A 14,741-nucleotide genomic window follows, 5' to 3' on the forward strand; every position below is an offset into this window, starting at 1 on the left:
ACCTCTTACCCCAGCAGGCCTGGGTTCAATACCAGTCGGCGCCGCCGGGATGTTCTGAGGCATAACATCTCTGATCACGCCTTCTTTCGGATGGGAAGTAAAAGCCGTTGGTCCCCGGTTCATGAGTTGATGGGTCGATATGTAGGGTCCAGGTGTGGGAGCTGCCTTCCTGGTACGTCGGTAGCATTGGTGTTCAGCACGGAAAACAAGATCGACGGAAAAAACAAACCAAAGGAAAAAAAAAATACCACCGTTGGAACATTATGAAACTAGCCTCAAACGAAAAAAGGGCACGTAAGATTTCGTTTGGTGGGTGTTTCAGCGATACTGATATATTTTTATAATAATTTTATTCTACCAGAGATACACAGTTCGAAAAAATAATGTAAATTTCTGTTCAATATGATGCACATAAATGGAGCGTCACATATCATATAAGTTTACATTATATATCGTGTAAAGTTCTGAGACACTTCATTCAATGTTGCAAATATTGTATTAAAAAATCCATCTTTGTAAACAACATTGTTTACAAGTTGCTTGGTTGCATGAAATGAAATACAAGTTTACGTGAATGAATGTTTACATCACAATTAAAATTCAGAATTTTTATCTGTGTACCGATGCCAGAAGTTGTGACCGGTGTTGCAAAATACGCTGCAGGGGGAGGGATTTTGGAGTCTAAAATTAGTCAAAAATATGCTATTTCATTTATGAAGTTTCTCTCAGCCATATATCAAAAATGAAAATTATACATAGAAGTTGAACTAAACCGCAGATTAGTAAAGTTGTAAAATTCATTGTTTTTTATATTTAAATCTACACAGATAAAAATTCTGAATTTTATTTGTAATGTAAACATTCATTAACGTACACTTGTATATACTATATTTACTACATTGCATGAAATGTGTCAGAACTTTACATGATATGATATGTGATGCTCCATTTATGTGCATCATATTGAACAGAAATTTACACTACTTTTTCGAACTGTGTATGAATCTACTCACTCCATTTCAAACAAAGAATTTTGAAAATTTTCAGACTCCATAACTCAGTGAAAGTTTTAGTTTCCGATCTTAAAAACCTTCAATATTTCGATATTAGAAAATTTCAAAATTCTAGACCTCATTTTTAACCATGTCATTTGAATAGTCACTGGGCTTAGTGGATCATCGGTCGCAGAGGTTAACTGTGATGTTCAGGGCTTGGATGTCTCGTTTTTGCGTACTGAGAAGAAGGTCGTCGATTCAATCTCAAACCCCTTCCAATCGTGATCTGAATTGGCTTACATTATTTACTATTTAACGCTACGCTTTAAAAGATTGCATATAGCTTCCAAATTGCAATCAGATATACTTTGCCCTTCCCACTAACAAAAACGTCCTTCTCGTGATAGCCTCAAGTAACAAGTAGTCAACTCAGTCTCTAGTAACACCGAGGGGTGTCGAACTAACAATTCTTCTCCTTCTTCTCTCCTGAAGACCGTAAGGAATCAGAAGTTGCTCCCTGTGAATAGATTGATTATTCCAAGCCCGATTCAGTTAAACTCAAACTGTGGGTAAAATTTCATAAATTTTCAAATTTCTTAAAATTAAGCGTGTTAGTGTCGAAATCTGAACGTACAACAAATTGCGCATCAGTTTTCATTAAAATAGGGCTGTAAATGTACTCAATTCGTCTCAACACTCAACTGAACTAAAAATTAGGACAACCTTAACAGGTAGACCAACTACCTGCATGAATTTGAGTTTTGTAATAACAATATTCTCTTGATCAAGGCAAGCTCTGAGTATCGAAGTCAACATTTGTTTTTCTTCGTTCGTGATTGGATGCTCACTGTCTCCTGTGTTGTTGCCAATATTAGTATTCGTCTTCATCTGGGTGAGGCTGATTTTGAGGATCAAATGCAAAATTATTATTTTTATTTTACGCAAATATAGAGCTCAGGAACGTGTCATGTTGGAAAATGATTGCCTCTTGCTGAATTATTTTAGGTTCTGGAGTCGACAATATTCAAAATAATTGCCGAAAATGAATTTGATTTTGACAATTTTGATTCGGATAATCAAGCACTGGTGATTATCCACAAATGCGTATTAGTTGATGTATAATGAACCCATTTCTTTCATTTCGCTCGTACATGACAGTAAAGATTTTCAAAATAAACGCAATTCATCTAAACTGGCTTGAAGCGCTACTCTTTGCGTGTGATGGTAAATCAACAAACACTGCTCACTACTAAGTGGTTGGTTTGCAGACCACAATTCTTAATGAGTAATGAACTTTTTGTGTCTTTTAAATTTGGATTTATTGTTTAAAAAGGATTTATTTCCTATAAGTATAAGGAGGGGAATTTAGGGGACAAGGCCTAATTTACTCCCCGTAACCCTATTACCATATTTGATATTAATCTTTAGTGCACTTTACCAAATATCAAGTATCATAGAAACACCACGGGACGTTAGAAGATGATCGTCGGTACATGATCTGAAATCACATGGTAAAACAAAATATGGAAAAGAGTTCAAAATACTGAACACTTAAAGTCTCTATAAAATAGAAAAGAAAAACTTTCGAATTTTTCCTTCCATACGTATTTGATGAGTAATAAATGTCTTAACTAACAAATAGCCTTGTCTCTAGCTTAATGAAACATAATTAAATTGATTAATCAATGACTATGAAGTTTGACTTCGAACGATTCAGAAAGATCAAGTCTTTCCGAAAATCGGTTAATCTATGTGTACTGGTAAATTAGGTATTACACGGACAGAAAATTGTTTGCATTGAACCAAAAAAAACTTTATTTGTAGTTAAACAAAAAATTCCGGTTGAAATTATATTGCATTTTATTGTTTCGATAATACTTATTCAAATAAATTTAAAATAAGATTCTTTTTGTTTGAATAAGCCACTCTTCAACTGCAACTATTGTTAAAATAACAATATTCTTTTGTTAAGCAAACAATAGTTAATTTTAATTAAGCATTTAGGGGAAAAGTTTGCTTCGGCAATACCTTAACCTATTATCGTCAGGGGGGTAAACAACGTCCTGAGCTCATTTTTGGCATGTTGATACATTGTGTTTCAGAGCAACTATTGTCCAAATTTTAGTGCTCTAGGACTTTGTTTACCCCCCCCCCCCCCTGACGATAATAGGTTAAGGTATTGCCGAAGCCAACTTTTCCTCTATTTATTGTGTCCGTTCAGGCCATGAATGCAAAAATAACTACAAACCATTCCCTCGTTCCCGGACAAAAATGTAAACAATAACACAAAACTGTTCTCGTTTGATTCAGTTTTTTTTCGCGTTCGACGTAAATATTGTTTTTAACATTGAATTTCGGGAAAAAAGAGCAAGATTTCCGAAAATCTTGAGACTTGAGGTAAGTAATTATGCTGCAGTTGCTAAATATAAACAGTTTTTCTTTATTTTTTTCCTTGATTTTTTTTCCGTCGATCTTGTTTTCCGTACTGAGTACGCCATGACGGCAGCTGCCGCACCTGGACCCTACCTATCGACTCATCAACTCATGAACCGGAGAGATTTTATGCCTCAGAAAGTTTTTTTTTTAATTCAATTGCAATTCTGTTTATTACTAAAAGAAAACAAAACATTATTGAATCAATAAAATATTTTTATTTCTGCTGCGTCTATTTTCAGGCTTAATAAAATAAATGTGATTGAATCAACAAGAAATCTCTTTTAAAAACAAACATATTTTTTTGTTGATCCAGCTGCCAAATTGGACAGCTCACGTCAAAACCATGAAAGCTCTTGTAAATTAGAAAAGATTTTCGTTTTGATTTAACAATCCAAGGGTTTTTAGAAACAAAGATACTGGATTGTTGAAATAATAATGATTTCTTTTTGCAGCCAAAACAAAATGAAATTCTTATTAATTTTACGTGAAATATTATTACGTTTAAAATATTGTTTTCTGCGTGTAAGAAGTGGATTCCCAATTTTTGCCAACACTGAACAGGAAAAATATTTTCAGACTTAGATTCCTTGTCTAATTTTCTAATAAAAACAGTATCTAATGCTAGCTCTAGCTTCATTTGTTACGTAGATATTAACAAAAGAAAGTATCCGAGCAAAGTCGGATATCAAAATATTATCAAAATTATATCCAATTATTTTTTTTTAATGATGGTGATATTATATTTTGAAATTCTTCTTATTTAATTTAGGTTGAATTCACAGTTTGATGTTGTTTTAATATTTCTAAAAAAAATATTGAAAACAAAATTTTATATTTTATGTAAAGAGCATGTACATTTTTCACTAAAAGTTACTTTTTCAAACTTTTATAGTAAAAACAAATTTGCTATCAAATAAATTGTAAAAGTCAAAAAATAATGCAGTGAATTTAAATAAAATAATAATTATGAGGATATGTTCAGATATGTGAGACCTCCTTAGCTCAGCCGGTAAAGGCACAGCTGCAAAGCAAGACTTTGCTGGAGGTGGCTGGGATCAATTTCCAGTCCAGTATGGGAATTTTTCAGGTTGAATAATTTCTTGAATTCCTCGGGCATAGAGTATGGTTGTACTTGCCACACAATTATACCAATGCAAACATGGTACAGGCATCTAAAATTCTCAATTAATAACTGTGGAAGTGCATCTAGAACACTAAGTTGAGAGCACGCAATAAGCTAATATGCCATACGCAATAACCTTGAAATGCGAGGAGGAAGAAGAATTTCCATGAACCACATATTTATTTAACAACATTTATTTAATATTGTTGATATTAATCTTTTTGCGAATTTAATTTACAAATTGGTATAAAATTAATTTCATTCTGTTCGTCTATAATAATTAAAAAAACAATAATAATATAAATAGAAATATTAAAATAATAATGAATTTTGTTTTTTTTACAGTAATAATAACATATTGATGACCTATTTTCTTTAGTATTAAAGAAAATACCAATATCAAAACACATACATTGATTTGTTATCAAGAAGGCTAGATCTTTTCAATACCCTTCATATACCATTCAGATTTCAGTTTTTGTTATGATTACTGTTAACTCGACTACACGTTTTTTTTTTTCCTTTGGTTTGTTTTTTTTCCGTCGATCTTGTTTTCCGTGCTGAGCACCAATGCTACCGACGTGCCAGGAAGGCAGCTCCCAAACCTGAACCCTACCTATCGACCCATCAACTCATGAACCGGGGACCAACGGCTTTACTTCCCATCCGAAGGAAGGCGTGATCAGAGATGTTATGCCTCAACCACACGGTTATCAAGAACGTTTATATCAAAATATCAAATTTTGTTTTCATTTTGGTTTCATTCTCTGCACGGGTAGTACTTTCATGAAAATCACGAATCCAAATTTGGTCCATATCGCAAGAGGTCATTTCACTTCTGCAATTTTTTTTTCTTCGATCATTTGGCATGGAATAACCCACGTATTGTTGATTGAAATTTAAACTGGTCTATCCCAACAGTGTCACAAGTTTGATAAAAGCGCAAGTTTCTCTCGTCTTGGTGTCTTCGGTGCACTTATTTCATGCTTCATATGGAAGGATGTGCACTAAATACACCAAGACGATTAGATGGAAACTCACACTTTTATCACATATTTTCATAAGTGCGAATAAGCCCAGTTTGGAGGAAAATGGCCAATATTTGAAAGAAAGACATTTCAAGTACGAAGATTATTCAATATTTAGTAGACCTACGTTGATTTTTATGTTATCAAGCAGAAAAGTGCAGCTTTTAAGCAAATTTAATACCGATTTTTGTTGGACTTGTCATATCTAATACAGCTTCTTCAAAATTTAATTTTTTGGATTAAAACTTGAGTCATTGGAACTCTACTGGTGTAACGATTGCACCATCTTAACTGTAAATGAAGTGGCATACTTCACAAATCAAGTCTTGATCTATCGAATTTTCAAAATAAATTTAACGTAAACGACAGCTTGTCCTATCGTTCACCTAAAAAATCTTCATTTATGGCAAAACCACGAAAAACCAGTTCCCTCAAGTCGCTTAGCTTAAGCCCATGTGCCTTCAATGTTCCCATGTAGATATCCACGTAAATCGAGGGTAATAGCGCTCGCACATTTCGTCGAAGCAAGACCTGAAATTGATGATTATATTGTTAACAAGAGTACACTACACTACAGCACTATACACAAGGTATATCTTCTCCCCTCCGATGATGTTCGAACCACCACGCAGCATCATACGTGCGGAAAACATCTCTCGGTACAACTCGGCGAGCTGGTAGGAAACATTGTAAAACAATTATTGTGTGGGTGATCAATGATGATTATGATGTTCATCATATCTTGACTCTCCTCCACCCCGCGCTCCATGATGCCCGTTTGTGACGACAGCGAACAGCGAGGGAACCACTCAGCACAAGCCGCGCGCTCGGCCGAGGGGGAGAAACCGTAAAAAGCTCCATTCAATAACCAACATTATCTCGATGTCAATCATAAGTGATCTTTTTCGCTCGCTGTTGTTGGCTGTATGTAAAAATATTTTCTCTCCCCAAGTCTCCCCGTAAACGTCATTATCGTTCGGGCTCATCGCTCTTTTCGTACCGAATACCTGTCAACTTCAACCTTTCCACATATACACACACAGGGAAGAACCGCTAGCGAGCGATAACGCACATGACAATGTTCCTCTCCAGCCAACCATCCAGCTAACGCGAAGCGTTTGAAGAGCCCTCCAAGATCCGACGGTCGGTCTCCGTCTCTATGCGTGTGAAAGATTGACAGTTCTGCCCCTTTCCCGTCCCTGGCCCATCCATCACAAATCGAGTGCGCCACCGCATCATGTAAATGATGATGTTTGCATCTTCTATTGTCCCGGATCAGCCGTGCGCTCTTTCCGGAACATGGGATGACTTATCACCACAGACACGGACACGCATCTGTCCCTTCTCGGGGCCAACAAAGACCGTTACGTCCAGCTAAGACTCTCGATGTCCACGCGGAGATGCAACGGAAAGGTGTCAAAACTGACCATCGTTGCTCCCTTATCCCACCAAACGGCAGCCCATTAAATGTTTTGACCACTGGTCATCATTACCGTCTGCATTGTTCGACCAAGGCCGAAACCGTCCGCCGTAAGGGTGGAGAGCAAAAAACTTAATTAAAATAAAATGTCCATTTTTAAAATGACAAAACAGCGTTATAAATACCGTACACAGATAGGCAGATCCCGAAAAGGGTTCGCTCGGAGCTGACAATACAGAGTTAAAAAAGGGATCATCGCATTCAATTTGCGCAGGTACGCGGGCAGGTAGTTGCATGTAACCCCTTTCCATCGCGCCATACATGCTCGGCACAGACACATTCTCGTTGTAGTTCGGTTGGATTAGGCCTTTGTCTGTCGACACCTGAAACTAATAGGTGATCATAAATTTGACCTTCGGGGATGCGTATTCGTCGACTCACGGCTCTTTGAACTACACTCCTTGCTCGTAGATTTACATGGGAAATTGTGCAATTAAGGCCACGACGGATGCAGGCAAGGAAGGCGACGACCTTCGAGAGTGTGTGATGAAGAGTTATGAGTGGTAATTAATCTGATGCGACTTCGACGGTGATCTTCGAGAGTTGCCAGTGCGTTTCTGTGTGCTGGAATGCAAGATTTGGTCAACGGTTTCTGCTCCATGGAATGGTATCAGTTTGGACTTGATGTTTTTTCAGAGAGTCATACCTCTCAAGCTGAGCCGTTGTTTGGAAACTCAACTTTTTCTTAACATACGACCTACAACATTTTCCCATTATTTCCGAGTTAAACGTTACTTCGGGTCACCCTTACGTGCTCCCAAAACTATATAATGATTAATGACCATTATTCAAATCACAAGAACCATCAATACCAGGCCCGGTCAAAGCCAGAAAATCATTCGTCCATAAATTGAAAGGTGAAGAAAAATTAAGCGACTTGAAAATATAAACACCCGAAAAAAAAATCCGACGAAGAAATCAATCCACTGTTCTCCCTCTTTTCTCGAGGTATGATCTCATCATCATTGCCGCCGCCGTCCCGCAATGGTAAAGTATGTATGTTTACATCAACCGAAAAAAAAAAAAATAGAGAAAGAGGCGTCAATGCGGGAAATCTCCCAGTTAACACACTCACATATGGCATAGCTTGGATGTGCAAAGATGCCCAATCATGGCGCATTCCATAGGCCACTCGCTCCCTCTTGGCGGAAGAAAGAAAAAAAATCAATGAATGTACCTTCCAACCCCACCACCCGGGATGGTCCGACCGATCGTAGTCGATTAACTGTTTTTTGTTTGGCAAGGCACGGCGGTCAAGCGCAGAAATCCAAACCCTTAATTTGTGTTGTAGTACGCGACTCTTTACGGCGTCGAGAATTCGGTATCAATAAGTGATTAATTTTGTCGATTTCCAGCGCAGATGAAATCGAGAGATGCGGTGTAGACGATCAATGATGGATTCACCTAGTAAGGGATTCAATCGTGCTGGTAATAATCTCAATTTTTCCCTTTCTTCATTTTCACATTTCTTGGTTGCTGGCTGGCTCCACTTTGCTTATAAAACGCTTGTTTTTTTCAATTAGCTGGGGCCCTCCAATTGTTATTGTTTAAGAGCTAGACATCTGATAGGCCACAAAGCTCATTGGAGAAATTATGACATGATCTCAGCAAAATTGTCGTGAATCTTAGAAAGAGTTTCTTACAACTTTGAGCACACTTCCGCACTCTACCCGACCAGACCGTTATAACAAAAATATATCATGATTTTATCAACTTCTGTTAGACATAACAACCGTTGATATAATCTTGTTTTAAGAGCTCTGTGGTGAAATGAGGAATAAAAAATCATCATGATATAAAATTGTTACACAATTTTTTAGAATAAAATTTAAAACAACATTTTAACTAAGTTTGTTAGCATTAGTAGCACGAAAAATGAAACGATTTGTTTTCAGTCCGCATCGTGCTCTCTTGCCGTGCGGATCTATTTGCTTTTTGCTTAAGGAAGTGTTACTACTACCTAAAGCTACAACAAATTTAAACAGCACTTTTCAGTGCTCAACCTGTAAAATTTTTCTACCTTGTTCAACTCTTATTCCTCTTCGATCCTTGTTTGGACCCTACCCGTGGTAATCCTTCTTGGATATCGATTTGGAAAATTCCTCTTCGATCCTTCAGATTCTTATAGTAATCTGCTTGGAAGTCGATTTGGATAAAAATTTACTGCCGGCATGGCGCCTAAACGCAAAAGAAAGGGGCAAACTCTTGATCCCCCTTCTGATGAAATTAATTTGAGTAATCAATTTGATTTGCTCACTGATGATGAGAATGATCCATCATCCAAGAAAAATTCTAGTAAACTTTCCCGGCTTAATGCCAAGAAGGAAAAGATCCCCCCTATTTTGATAACCACTTCCGATTTCCATGCTCTTTGTATGGAACTTTTGAATTTCGTGAAAGTTAAGTTTTCACTACAAATTGGACGTCGGTGTGAATGCCGTGTATTGGCTGAAACCTTGGACGGATTTAAATGTCTTCTCAAGTATCTTACTGAGAAGAAGCACATTTTTTTTACTTTCGACACCAACTCAAGGTTGTCATTAAAGGACTGCCCAGTGGTGAATCCCTGGATCAGATCAAAGATGAACTGGCAAAATTACTTGGAGTTGTGCCACTCCAAGTAATCAAAATGAAAATGAAATCCCGTCCTGGCGATTCGCGCAACGGGATTTCTAATGATTTTTATTTAGTTTACTTCAAGTCTAGTGAACTAAACAACCTTAAAGCCTTAGAAAAAGCTAGCCTTATGCTCCATGTCCGAGTGAAGTGGGAACACTTCAGGAAGACTGGAGGAAATTTCCAAAACCTCACTCAGTGCCGTAAGTGCCAGGGATGGGGTCACGCAACTAAAAAAAAATTGCTACATGCCAGCTAAATGCATGAATTGTGGTGATTCCTCTCACGCAAAGGACGACTGTCCTTTTAGAGATGAACTAGCCTAAGGCTAAAAATCTCTTTAATAAAGCCTTAAAAAAAAGGACGACTGTCCTGTGAAGGAAGATCCTAAGAAATTTAAATGTTCAAATTGTGGTGAAAACCACAAATCCAATTTTTGAGAATGTAAGACTCACAAAGCGATCCTACAATCTCGTTCTAACCGTCAGGTAGGAAACGCTCCACGTTTCCGACCAGGTATAAATTCCTCTGCTGTTAACAACGGTCAGCGAGGAACAAATTCTACATTCGTACCCGTAGGTACTAATATCACCCCTGCTTCAAATGTTTCATCTGTACCTACTCGCCTTGCTGCTAACAATGTTCGACGAGTTAATGGAGCTACCTATGTTGCTATTGCAACGGGTAGAAATAAAAATACTAACCAACGTTCTAACGGAAATTTTGACAATTTTGACTTAATTGACATGATTTCTGATATGCTTAAATCTAACTCCATGTTTGATACTATTCAAACTGGAGTAAAAGTTGCTAATAATATTGTCATGACTTTAAAATTCAATAATGGATTTTAAAGCTTTAAATATTTTAACTTGGAATGCTCGATCTCTTAAAGATAATGAAGACGAGCCATTTAACTTTTTGAGAGTTCATAACGTGCATATTGCCGTTATAACTGAAACGTTCCTTAAACCTGACCATAAGGTTAAGAAGGACTCAAATTATTTACTTTATAGAAATGATCGTCTTGATGGACCCTGTGGTGGCGTTGCCATCATTGTTCATAGACGATTCAAACATAAAATTCTTTCTTCATTTGAAACCAAAGTTTTTGAAACTTTGGGAGTTTCTGTTGAAACAAAATTTGGACAACTTACGCCATTCCAATGCGTAGGCCAGCAAAAGAATTTTCTCAAGGGTGACCTTCAGAAACTTACCCGTCATAGGTCTAAATTCTTTATTATTGGTGATTTTAATGCAAAACACCGCTCATGGAATAATGCTCAAAGCAATTCCAACGGTAATATTCTGTTTGATGATTGTTCTGCAGGTTATTACACTATTCAATATCCAAACAGTCCAACATGCTTTTCTACTGCAAGAAATCCCTCAACTATTGATTTGGTCTTAACTGATTCATGTCAACTTTGTAGCCAATTGGTTACCCATGCTGACTTCGGTTCTGATCACCTTCCAGTAACTTCTGAAATATCCCAAGAAATAATTTGTAATCCTAACAGCTCTATTTTCAATTACCATAGAGCTGATTGGGAGCAATATCGAACATTTATGGAATATAACTTCGATCCAAACATTCCTTTGCAAACCAAAGATGAAATTAATTATGCTCTTGAATCTCTGACTTCTTCTATAGTTGCAGCAAGAGCTGCCTCAGTACCAAAATGCGAGGTTAAATTCGATTCAATTATAATAGACGACGATCTTCAGCTATTCTTAAAAATCTTAAAGTCTTAAAAATGTCCGTAGGTGACAATATCAAAGAACACGCGATCCTGCCATGAAAGTTATCTGGCGGGATTTGCAAAAACAAATTAAAAATCGATTCTCTGCCCTGAGGAACAAAAGTTTTGAAAATAATGTTTCTAAATTAGACCCGAGTTCCAAACCCTTTTGGAAACTCACAAAAATTTTGAAAAAACCTATTCCAGCGCTTAAAGAAGGTGGTAAAATTTTGATCACAAATTTGGAAAAAGCTCAGAAACTTGCTAAGCAATTCGAGAGTTCCCATAATTTTAGTTTGGGTCTTACTAGTCCTATTGAGAATCAGGTTGCTCGGGATTTTCTGAATATTTTCTCTCGGGAAAATATTTTTGATGATTCCTGGGGGACTGATTTGGACGAAGTAAGGTCTATAACTAAAAAGTTTCAAAATATGAAAGCTCCAGGTGATGATGGAATTTTCTATATCCTCATCTAAAAACTCCCAGAGAGTACCTTGTCTTTCTTGGTAAAATTATTTAACAGATGTTTCCATTTGGCATACTTTCCTGATAAATGGAAAAATGCGAAAGTTGCTCCAATTTTGAAGCCGGATAAAAATCCAGCTGAAGCTTCTAGCTACCGTCCAATAAGTTTGTTTTCTTCAATAAGTAAACTTTTTGAAAAGATAATTTTAAATAGAATGATGCTCCACATCAATACGAACTCAATTTTTGCAGATGAGCAGTTTGGATTTCGCCATGGGCATTCAACTACCCATCAACTCTTAAGAGTTACCAATTTAATTCGTTCAAACAAATCTGAAGGCCACTGAACTGGAGTTGCTCTTCTAGACATAGAAAAAGCATTTGACAGTGTTTGGCATGAAAGTTTCATTGCTAAATTGAAAAAGTTTAATTTTCCATTTAAAATATGAAATTAGTTCTGAATTATTTAACTGACAGAACTCTACAGGTAAATTACCAAAATTCCAAATCCAATCGACTACCTGTTAGTGCAGGAGTTCCTCAGAGTAGCATTCTTGGGCCTATATTGTATAACATTGTCACTTCGGACCTCCCTGATTTGCCTCAGGGTTGCCACAAATCTTTGTTCGCTGATGACACAGGCATTTCCGCTAAAGGAAGAAGTCTTCGTGTTATTTGCAGCAGACTGCAGAAAAGTTTAGATATTTTCTCTTCTTATTTACAAAAATGGAAGATTTCTCCCAACGCTTCCAAAACTCAACTTATAATATTTCCACATAAGCCCAGGGCTTCCTTTTTGAAACCTAGTAGTAGTCACATAGTCACTATGAACGGAGTTCCAATTTCCTGGTCAAACCAAGTGAAATATCTTGGATTAATACTTGACCAAAAATTAACTTTTAAAGATCACATTGAGGGCATTCAAGCTAAATGTAACAAATATATTAAATGTTTGTATCCTCTTATAAACAGGAAATCCAAACTTTGCCTGACGAATAAACTTCTAATATTTAAACTAGTTTTTAGACCGGCCATGCTTTACGCTGTGCCAATATGGTCTTGTTGTTGCACTACCAGGAAAAAAGCACTTCAAAGGATTCAGAACAAAGTTCTGAAAATGATTTTGAAGTTGCCTCCCTGGTACAGTACTACTGAGGTACATAGAATTTCGAATGTTGAGACTTTAGAACAAATGTCCAACAAAATAATTAATAATTTCAGGCAAAAATCGTTGCAATCCTCAATTGCAACGATTAATTCTCTTTATACTTAGATAAGATTTAGTTTTAGTTTTTAATTTTAAGATATCAATTGTTATACTGACATGCAGGTTTAAAAAACCTGTTTAAAATACTGAATTGCCAAGACAGGAACAATGTAAAAATACTTAGATATATATCATAACAATTAAGGCTGGTAAGTTACTGTAGTAACTGGAGCCCCAAGGTTAAAATGAAATGTAATTTATTTTAACTTTGAAACAAATAAAGAGTTAAAAAAAAACGATTTGTTTTATTTTAATTTTTGTTTTGTTTTAGTCTTGAACCGGTAGTAGAATCAAAATTTATTTAAGGGCTACGGAAAAGTTTTTCACATGGAACTGGGCTAATAGGGTTAATGTCCCTAATGTCAGCCTAAGTGTCCCTAATATTGGGCCCATAATTTAATTTCGAAGGCAAGCATTTTTTTGATAATGATAAACTAAAAATCAAACATATTCATTTGTATTGTCTAGATGATGCATTGTTCTACCGAAAATTGAAGAGTTTGTGATTTTTATTAGATCCATAGGCTAAAGTTAGTGCTTTTTCCCCTATTTTTTTAACAGCTTTCTCTTCTGATTGGGATGCTAAGAATTAAATAAATCATTACAATCAACTCTCTCTTACTCGATCTCTCCTTAACTCGATTCTCCCTAACTCGATGGAAATCCAGGGGCCTCATTTCGCAAGTCAAACTACCTATCCCAAAGGGACTAGACTACTATATATTGATTCCGTAAAACCTGAAAATGTTACTTTTGAAATTGTCACTGCAAGACGCTTCTGATCAAATGGCTTACCTAGATTTTAACTATCTAGGATCGATTGCACAATAATAGTGTGAACCAATGATATATTCGCTCATGAACGGAATCCAAAAACATAAATTAACAGTTCAGTTGCGTTCTTTGAATTCTGGCGTGAATATTTTGCAATTTGTGAAAATCAATAATTTTTGATGATATACAAATTAAAATGATCAATGGAAAATTGCAACACTAACCGTCGAACATTAGCAACCAAAACTAACTTCGATTATAACTTTTATTTGCAATGGTGTGGGAGACAGATCTCAACGCATAACCAAACAAAACGGTACATGTTTTAAAACAGACCATGTTACGAATAATTGTACATCTCAGTAACTCAGTGTGTATTATTTCTGATACTTCATTCTGCTCGGGTAGGTTTCGAGCGTAAGGTAGGTGTTCCAGTAATAGTGGTGTACCTATAGTTGCGGTATGGAGGTTGTGCCGAAATAGTGAGGAAGATCCGGATAAAATTATTTTTCATCGGTAGCTCTCCTAAAATAAAGCATATTCGCATATTTCAAACTTAAAATATGCCCAAAAGTGACGGAAAATAATTATTTTTCCTTAATATGTTCACTCCTTTGCACCTATAGTTGCGGTAGTGTTCCTATAATAGTGGAACCCATAAGAAACCAACGCATTCCACTATTATAGGAATCAAAGTTAGCAACTACCACAACTACTGGAACATCGTTCCTATTAATGGTGGACGCATTCCTTAACGTTAAAAGTTATCCGAAATATTGAGCTATATCTCAAGTAACAGATTTTATCATGATCAT

The 14,741-nt window shown here is 36.3% G+C and overlaps 1 protein-coding gene across 2 annotated transcripts in view; it reads left to right on the plus strand.

Moving 5' to 3' along the window:
• Window positions 1–14,741, plus strand: part of LOC135704854 (steroid receptor seven-up, isoforms B/C-like) — a 126,558-nt gene that overhangs the window by 52,947 nt on the left and 58,870 nt on the right. The window lies entirely within an intron of this gene.

The sequence above is a fragment of the Ochlerotatus camptorhynchus genome, unplaced genomic scaffold (genome assembly GCF_037179485.1).
Source record: "Ochlerotatus camptorhynchus isolate MF236.1 unplaced genomic scaffold, CSIRO-AGI_Acam_v1.1 ptg000249l, whole genome shotgun sequence".
Taxonomy (NCBI): Eukaryota; Metazoa; Arthropoda; class Insecta; order Diptera; family Culicidae; genus Ochlerotatus; species Ochlerotatus camptorhynchus.